We start from the raw sequence: 9,791 nt of genomic DNA on the forward strand, positions 1-9,791 counted from the left end.
GCCATCAAAGATGCTATTTGGACCTCCAGAAACTTGCTGGTAAGAAAGCACAAGCAGATCCCCCCGTGGCTGTGATCAGGATGGCTGCAGTATCTAAGTAGTATGTGTTTTATGATTGTACTTTTGTTTTTGAATGGTACATGAACATATTTTAAAGAGTGGTTTTATATCTGTGCTGCGAATTTTGGCAAACTGTTTTGATCACTTGAGGTATTTCCGTGTAGTCTTTGGTCTTGGACAGGTACCTTGCAATCTAAAACTGTATATCCTATTGTCTCTGGAACAATAGTTGGCAGTTGGAGGAGTAATGGCTCTTTACAGTGAATATGCAAAAGAAGATGTTCACAAATTCAGTCCAGGTAAATGCTCAGCCCATATTCACACAGACCTAAACATACTCACTTAATGCTGGTTACAATATTCTAATCAACAATGCCAGAGAAAAATGAAAAAGTGTGATAATTTTTTTTAATAAAGTATTAGCATTTTTAATAAAGTTATGGCTTTTTACTTGCAAAGGTTTTTTTTCATAACAATAACAAGCATACCGTTAGTTACGGCCCCTGTGTCTGTCACGATGTGGAGTATTGGTACTTGCAGGTAGTGTGGCCGAGTGGTCTAAGGCGCTGGATTAAGGCTCACTCTCCACTCTCTGGAGGCGTGGGTTCAAATCCCACCACTGCCATTTGCATATATTACATAGCTGGAAGGCAACCAATGTGGTCTCTTACAGCTGTGTCATTTGGCCTGAACTTGGTGAAGTAACTAAAATCATCCATCAATCACCTTGCTTGGATTGTTCCTTGTTAACCTGAGGTTCAACCTGAAACCTTCCTTTCCAGCACTTTGGAGTAGAAAATCAACAAATAATTGTGATAATTAATCGTGATCTCCATATTGATCAAAGTAATTGTCGTTATCATTTTGGCCATAATCATGCAGCTCAAAGAGATTTTATCAAACCAGGTTGGGCAAGTAACCTTTCTGCTGACTTCTTGTAAAAAAAAAAGCAATTAACACAACTCAAAGAAAGCTACTGCGATGGCTGGGAATCGAACCCAGGTCAACTGCTTGGAAGGCAGCTATGCTCACCACTATACCACCATCTCTGGGCAATGCACTGTTCACTTCAAATCTTGTAATACATCTGGGCATTGAGACTCAAAGTGTGCTCTATCAGCCCCTGATGAGTCAGAAATTCCCTCCAGGGGGTCCTATGTTTTCACATTCACAAGAATGGGAAGTGCATAAGTATGTGCTAATTCCCTTCAGCTCAGTTGGTAGAGCGGAGGACTGTAGATGCATAAAGCTGAAATCCTTAGGTCGCTGGTTCAAATCCGGCTTGAAGGATCTTGTTTTTCCAAAGTTTCCTTTCGGGGATCAATAAAGTATTTCTGATTCTGATGTAGAGATGGACAGACGACCCAAAAGAATAATATTTCTTGCCGGGACATAACAAGAAACAAAAAAAAGAGTTGCGTTAGACAGAGTTAAGCCCTGACAAAATAGAGAACTACAGACAAAAGTTGTGGAATAGTGCCAAGTGTGACCAGAAGAATTGAAAAAAACAACCGTTTACTTTAAGGTTTGTACTATAAAGTACAAAAGTGGATGTGGCCTATATGCTGGAATAGCGCCACCTATCGAATGATGTGCCAAATTTTAAACTTGGCCATTCCTCGTTAGTATAATGGACAGTATCTCCGCCTGTCACAATACTACAAGGACTCAAGGAAGTCCCGGAGAACGCGTTGGACTACTCATGAGGGGAAAGTGGCCCTTGGCTCAGCCTGTGTTCAGCGTGGGAGAAGAACTCTTGATCCTAAAAGGGAATATTGTCAAGCGATGGAAAGAGCACAACTCCTGGACATGAACAACACGTCTCAAGGCGCAGCAGTGTGTCAAGTCTGGGCACCTTAGAATTCCTTTTATTGTCTTTGCAGATAATGTGGTTCTGTTGGCTTTATCAGGCAGTGATCTACAGCGCCCACTGGGGTGACTCATGAGGGGAAAGCGGGCCTTGACTCAGGCTGTGTTCAGCATGGCTAAGACCCTAAATCAGGCTTTCAGTACCTATGGGATAATACAATATTGTTCACGAAGGCACAACTGAGATTTTTTAATGTGATGTGTCATTGGTTTGCTACCAACGCTAAGGATGCCTTTCATTGTCGGCAGGATTTGGACCTTCGTGGGGAGACCCCAATGGATTTCTAGTCCAGTGCCTTAAACACTCGACCACGACAACTCAAAAAGTGGTGATAAACCAACTGCTTGGAAGGTAGCTATGCTCACTACTACACCACCATCACTAGACAATGTGATATTCACTGCAAATCTTGCAACCTATCTGGGCATTGAGACTGATTTTTGCATTAATTAACATAAATGCAAGGAGGTCACGACATCCCACAACACTGTGCTATACAAATTTGCACAAATCCTTTTCAACTGCTGAGTAAAGCAGGACATGGGTAAAGTGCACAGAGTTTTTAGACACTAGAGATGAGCCGGATACTCGGCAGAAACGAGTATCCGGTACGGATAAAGCACTTTTGCCAAATACAAGAATAATACGAGTAATACGAGTCCATATCTGTGCTCGGATTGTTAAAAAATCTGACTGACGTGTAGCTGACTGTGTCTGCGTTCTGTGATAGGCTAGTCACAGCACCCCTCCCCTACACTATTCTGTGATAGGCTAGTCACAGTACCCCTCCCCTACACACAAAAAGATTCCTTGTGTTGTCATGGAAATACTTTTCTAATCAGCAATAAATACAACAATTTCTGTTCAAACTGTATCTATTGCATGCTTAAAATAACATACTGGTTAAAGCCCCGCCGATTTCCAGACAACCCAACCCACTTCCGGGTTAAACCCTGTCCACTTCCGGGTTAGGCCCCAGTCCGAGTACAAATACAGACACAGACAATGCTGTACTCGCTCATCCCTACCAGGTACTTTAAGATCAAAGGTAAGATCTGTAAATGTCTCTGATAAATTGCAATTCTATTCTCCTACACAGTATTATATTATTTATGTTAACAATACATTGCAGTTCTAGTGTTATTTGTGGTCGGTTCTGCTTTTATTTTGAAAAGCGCCATTTTCTTCTTCTTGTATTTTGTTTGACGCTACACTTCCGGTCATACTCTCTTCACAATGTGTTGCTCACGCATTGTCAGAGTGGTAAAACTTGTAAGTTATTAATCATTCATCCGTTTGAATTTTGTAAAGAAAAGGTTCGCATTGTGATTTACTTTATTATTCTTGTTGTTCGCACATGGTATTTCTAAGAGCTCCAACTGTGAGAATGTGTCAAGCTAGAGAGCATGCAAGTTAATGGAGGGAAACTCGTTGAATAGCGCCCTCGGAGAGCGGAATAAGGTACGATTAATATGTGAATATGAGTACTATTTTAATTGTTTGTGAATCAACATTGAAACATTTTGTACTTGTGTTTTCTGTAGTTTTCACGGTGTTCATGATACAAATGGTGCCGGGTGCTCCTTAAGAAGAAGAATTAAAGTGACACCCGTTTGAAACTCTCTGCGTCTGAGTCCATAAATCCGAGGGGCCGCTACAAGATCTTCAATCTTCTGAGGTATGATCCCATCCAGAACCGTGCCATAACTGCAGTCTTAGGATTTCTGGATGGGGCCGTGGCTGCTGTTATGTGTATAGCTGTAAATCTGCTCCCCTTTCCCTCCTTTCTCCTTTGGCTTCTTTGTCACTCTTCTTTGCACTCGGTCCCACTTGGACCCCCACAGGAAATTAAAAATGGCTCATTCCAGGTGTAAAATCCCTTTTCTGGGTGGGATTCTCGTCAATTGATCTGCGAGCTTATGTGAATGTTTTGCAAAATCTAAAGAAATTCCCTCCAGGGGGTCCTGTGTTATCATATAAATAAAAATGGAAAGTGCGTACATATGTATTAGGTCCCTTCGATAGCTCAGTTGGTAGAGTGTAGGACTGTAGAGGTATAAAGCTGAAATCCTTAGGTTGCTAGTTCAAATCTGGCTCGAAGGATCCCTCTTTTCCAGAGTTTCTCTTTCCCCAACAAGTAAAATGAAAAAACACTGCAAAAACCTTTCCACCGTGTGTTCATTTAAATATGGGTACACCTACATGTAGGGCTACGAGATTGCAATATAAGCCTATATATTAATATTAGGAGTATACATAAGTTAAGGATGCATAAAATAATAAATAATAAATAATAATAAATAATAAACTTCAACTGGGATTTTTTTTTTTAAAAGGGATTTTTTTTTTGCTAGTGTTAGTCCTCTAATGGCGGTTTTCCACTGCGTGGTATCTACTCGACTCGTCTCGACTTTACTCGCCTTTTTTGGTTTTCCATTACAAAAAAAAGTCCCTGGGACCTGCTAGGTACTTTTTTTGGTACTACCTCAGTCGAGGTTCCAAGCGAGCCGCGGCGATACCAAAAGGTGACGTGAAAACCTGCAGACTGCTGGTTGGTCGGAGAGAATCGTCACTTATGACTGTGTTTTTAGCAAACAAGAGTGCGGAGTGTGTTCCAGAACAAACGGGACATTTAAAAATAATCTAGCTGGACACCGACAGATTATCCACTCTCTGCACTATTCTCACTTTTCAACTGTTCGGGCTACTAGCGGCTTCATGTCGTTTCCAATATTACACACTGTTACTTTAAAAAACAAGACAATATATATAACAAAAGTTTTTTATTTTAGTTTTTATTTAGCTTTTCAGTAGCGCATCAAACCCTCCCAAACTTCCCGGTCTTCTTCCTCTGCACCCTGTGACAGTGTCCCCCCCTGGCTCTGCCATCCCAGATACATCCCAGTCGTTGTCATAAGCCTCTCCGTGACTCTCATAAAGATTATACGAAGCCCAGTAGGTCAGAGCCAGAGATCTCACCGGTCGGACATCGCCCACCGGACGGTCTGCGGCGGCGAGTTTGCAAAGCGTGAATGCTCTGAAACACAAACAGTACACAGCAGACATGTTTTGGTGTGTAATCATGGTTGCTAAAGTTTGTGTACTTTATATAGCGTATATAGTAAATACTGACTGCGACGCTGAACAGATGCAAATGTTAGCTAACGTTACCAGGAAACTTAACTTACCCTTTTGTGTCGGCGAACAACCGTCATGTCGACGTCTGAACTCCGTCAGTATTCCCAAACTCCCGTTTTTTTAGCGGTGATTTTTGTTGCTTCCTTCAGCTTCTTTTGAAACAAAACATTTCTTCTGGCTGCGGCAAGTAGCCGACGTGCTGTTGTGAGTTGAGCTGAAAATTACGTCATCACGCGTTGCTATGGTGACCAGCCACACTGAGGCTTTACTCAATCTGCAATGGAAAACGGACGTAGAATGGGCCGAGCCGAGGCGGGCCGAGCCGAGGCGAGCCGTTACCAGCAGTGGAAAAACGCCATAAGAGTATAGAAGCGGAACCAGAGGGAGAGTTGTTTCATTGTACCCACTAGCAGTAAAGTTTATTTGTCTGTAGCCATAAAATTGCATTAGGTTATCAACGTTTTGAGCAAAAAAGAAAACCACAGCTCAAGTCCCTGGTAAGGCAACAGCTTGATTGTGTGATATGTATGAAGTGCTCGCTATCGTCATCTGTCATGCAGGTTTACTGGATGTTCACAGTCTGCTAGTGGCCATGATGAGTTGTGACTTTGAGCTTTTTAACCGTTTTGGCCAATTAAGCCAATTTTCAACCAGTTTGTGCAATAACATTTGGTGTTCTCAGGCAATGTGCAAATCGTGGTATACCCTCCTGCTGTCCAGAAGACCGTGATCATGGCAACAGCTTTTTGGTCTTCATTTACTTGCACTTTAATTTGTAGTTCAGGAGATTGTTTTTCCCACAGTCCTCTGTTTTAGAAGCCTGGGTAGCTCAGTCGGTAGAGCATCAGACTTTTAATCTGAGGGTCCAGGGTTCAAGTCCCTGTTCAGGTGTAGAGTTGCACATTCTGCTAGATAAGTTGTCCATTTGACATGCCTGTATGGACATGGACCAATTCAGACACTACCATATCATGTGTTCCATGCACAAGTTTTTAAAAAGAATTGTGACTGTTTTTCAAGCAGGTTTGTATCATAACAATGTTGCTGGTAAGTCTAAATGAACAATGGGCAACCTACATCCATCTTGCTAGCACCCAAATCTCTGTACTCATCTCCCTGCTTGGATAGTATGTCCAAGGACATACCACATATGTTCTATAACCCTTTTCATTGGTTTGCTACCACTCTTAAATAATTCCTTTCATTGTATCAATCTCAGAAATAACCAAGAATGACAAATTCCATTCATGTGCCAGTATTCAACCACCTGTCACTGTATTTTCAGCATCAGTTGTGTTTTTTTTGTTTTTAAAAAAAACTACCCCGTGTGAGGGTTGAACTCACGACCTACATATTATGAGACTGACACATTGCCTCCTGCACCAACGAGGCTATGGAAGGCTTGGCTATAGTTCACAAAATTTCAGAAAAACTAACAATTTGGTCGTCAATCTTAATAAAAACTATGTATGTGGAAACCTATGTACTCACACAAAGGTTAAAATTGACCCTAGATGCTTTGTCATGACCCCATGAAAAGGGGAGACAAAAGACTGTGTGCAAAGGTTGTATACATGTGTGCAAGGTGTATGCATGGATGAGTGTGAGGTATGGTGTCAGCGATTTATGCTGGACAGTTTAAAACTGACAAAGATGAGGGGGAGAGGTGCTGGAATGAGAGCACCTCTAGGGCAATCACAGATGCACAACCAATAATAAAACACTACTGAGTGAATGCATTCAGAAAATGAAGAACATTGTTCAGAAAGCTTAATGAAGCTTCATATGACCATAACTATTAACCACCTGAACCTGGTAAAAGGTATGAGGTACTCATGCATAGCTAGCCAGTGATTTACCTACTGTAGATGGTGGTCGGCGTGCCAATGAGGCTTGAAAATTTGCAGTTGGTGATTCAGAGGAGATGTAACAGTTTAAAGTGTAAAGTAACTTAATTTTCTAAATTGTCCACCTACAGTGCCAACGAGAGCTCTTCTCTAATATTACCGGGTACGCAATAGCTATTCAACTTTAGAAGGTATTGTTGATTTCAGAAACAACAATAGACAGCACCATCTTATCACAATGCCCATGTTTGTGTTTCTTCAAAGTTTGCAAAAACATTCACATGAACTCGCAAATCAATTGATGACATTTTGGAGGTCAAAGGTTCAATGTCAAGGTGACTGTGTCCTCATGTCTGTCCATCCAATTCTTGTGAATGCAATATCCCTGAACGCCTAGAGGGAAACACTTCAAAATCTAGAGGTCAAGGTTACTGTTTCATTATGTCTCCAGAACTGTATATGTATTTCTCCTGAACTGTTGAGTTTGGGTGACGTAAAGCCCCAGTGGCCTAATGGATAAGGCACTGGCCTCCTAAGCCAGGGATTGTGGGTTCAAGTCCCATCTGGGGTGGTTTTCAGCAGAGTGGTGCAGCTGAAGTGTACTGGGCCCACAACCTAGAGGTTGATAGTTCGAAATCATCCTCTGCTAGCTCTGTTTTGCTGGTGACACAATGGTAGACACTCTGAAAGGGAGATGAATCAAGAGATTATGATTTCCATGGTGAGATGAACCATGTTATAACTGCTGGAAAAGTTGTTGACAGCCCATGAAAAGTAGCAAATCACGTTCTGGCAGTTTTCTGTCCATTTTAAAAAATTGACATCCACTACCCTGTCAGGACCCTGTAGTAATGCTGTCTTTCCAGTGATGTGATTGGTAAGTGGTTGGGCTGTATACAGGTTTTAATCATATCCATCGGTTGCATGGACGGGACATCAATACCCTGGTTCTACCGCCTGATCGCTGTCTTGTCTTTGTCGTTCAACAACTATTTGGGCTCACACCTAAACGCACCCGAAGCATCTCAGCCGAAAATCACACTGCACCTCAAGAGTGCTCTCAAGCACTCCCAGCTGTGCTTTTGCAGAAGAGTGCCTTGTTTTCTTTTAGCTTAGAAAAAGGCTTTAGCTTGACAAGGTAAACAAATTGATCCATAGTGCTACTCATTAGTGTGTCCACTTCAGTTATGTATTGAAGCACATCCTTAGAGCTAATGGCCCTCATTTATTAACCTAATGTAGAAATCCTCTTACGACAGGCTTTACGTGAGATTCATGAAACGTTGTATCACACCAATCAGAGCGTGAGAATGATCGTACATTGATAAATGCAGCAGCTGGAAACGATCATAATTAAAATTATCACACCCCATTATATTCTCGGTTTTGAGGCATCGCCGCTACTATTTACGACATGGACAGACGTAATCCGGCTAAGAAGAGGCATTTTGCAGAGGTGGAGATTGCAAACCCTGACATCTCAGGTGCTCTGGTGCAGCCAGCTACCACCAGGACCAGGAGCAGCCGGCTACCACCAGGCCCAGGAGAATATGCCACCTAAGAAAAATGCAATCGTACCCGATGAGGTTGAGGAGATAAAGAAATCTCTGGACTTCTTGTCGGCGGAGATTTACAGAAAAATCATAGATCTGATGAGTAAAATACAAACGCTAGGCGGGCAAAACGTGGAGAAGATTGCTTTTCTGAAACTTGAGTTGCTGACCTCGAGCAATACAATGTGATTATCAGCGGCCTGAGAACCAAACAACGGAACCATGCCAGGGTGGCCGCAGACGCTGGATACACCACTGCTAGGCTGAGGAAGCTCTCGAGGAGGAGAAGGAGACGCTGGAACAACAGGTGATTTGCTTTTGGACAGCAAAGGCATTTATGTGATAGCAGGGACATTGAGGATTGTCATACTCTGCCGAGCAAAAACAGACGGCCACTCCATTGGTAATAATCCGGTCACCAACAGAAAGAAAAGTCCGCACTTCTCAGACAAGGAAGGAAATTAAAAGGCATCCAAGTTTACATCAACAAACACCTCACCAAGAAAAATGCTGATATTGCCAAGAAAGCACTCATACTCAGAAACAAAACAAGATCCAGGCAACATGAGCAAGAAATTGTAAAATATACATCAAACTTCACGGGTCGACGCCTGAGGCAGCAAAGAGATTGAAGTGATTCTCATCAGGGACATCACCGAGCTGGATAAGTTTGAAGAAGGAATGAATCAAGAGCAACATAGGCCTACATAAGGAACTGCATACAAACTGAATTGGACGTATCAAACACAATGATCATGGCAAACTTGGACAGAAACTTCTCTGTTACATATAATCAACTGAAGTTTCAAACTTTCAATACACAGAACATAAACACAAGACATTGAAAACAACATTGACCAGATATAATTTCTACAGTGGTTCTCACTGCCAGTGTGATATTACACAGTTAAACCTGTAAGCTTACTGTAAACTAGATGTGGAAAGTTGAAGGTTGATTATTTTACCTGTGGTGTGGCTTAAAACCAGGTTCCACCGCAATTTGAACTCAGATCGCTGGATTCAAAGTCCAGACTGCTAACCATTACACCATGGAACCTTAAAAGTGTTGCAAGGGTTTGTTAACTAAAATGGACTAGTCCATTCACACAACATATATACATACTCTAAACAGAACATACAGAGCCGTCAGAGATGGCAAAAGTACTCACTGCCCGTGCTCAAGTAGAAGAAGAGATAATTGTGTTAACAAATACTCTGGTAAAAGTAGAAGTACTGATTAACTTCTTACTCAAGTAAACGGACCAAAGTACAGGCTTAGCAATATAATTAAAATATAAAGTAAAAGTGCCTATGAATGACAAA

At 41.8% G+C, this 9,791-nt stretch overlaps 3 non-coding genes across 3 annotated transcripts; 2 read left to right on the forward strand and 1 right to left on the reverse strand.

The window, feature by feature from the left end:
• Positions 1 to 1,037: 1,037 nt before the first annotated feature.
• trnag-ucc (transfer RNA glycine (anticodon UCC)) lies at positions 1,038 to 1,109 on the reverse strand. Its single transcript has one exon. It is a non-coding gene; the product is annotated as a tRNA-Gly (tRNA).
• Positions 1,110 to 5,886: 4,777 nt separating this feature from the next.
• Positions 5,887 to 5,959, forward strand: trnak-uuu (transfer RNA lysine (anticodon UUU)). The gene has a single exon. It is a non-coding gene; the product is annotated as a tRNA-Lys (tRNA).
• Positions 5,960 to 7,413: 1,454 nt separating this feature from the next.
• trnar-ccu (transfer RNA arginine (anticodon CCU)) lies at positions 7,414 to 7,486 on the forward strand. The gene has a single exon. It is a non-coding gene; the product is annotated as a tRNA-Arg (tRNA).
• The last annotated feature ends 2,305 nt before the right edge of the window (positions 7,487 to 9,791 follow it).

The sequence above is a fragment of the Etheostoma spectabile genome, unplaced genomic scaffold, assembly GCF_008692095.1.
Source record: "Etheostoma spectabile isolate EspeVRDwgs_2016 unplaced genomic scaffold, UIUC_Espe_1.0 scaffold00018883, whole genome shotgun sequence".
In the NCBI taxonomy this organism is placed as follows: domain Eukaryota; kingdom Metazoa; phylum Chordata; class Actinopteri; order Perciformes; family Percidae; genus Etheostoma; species Etheostoma spectabile.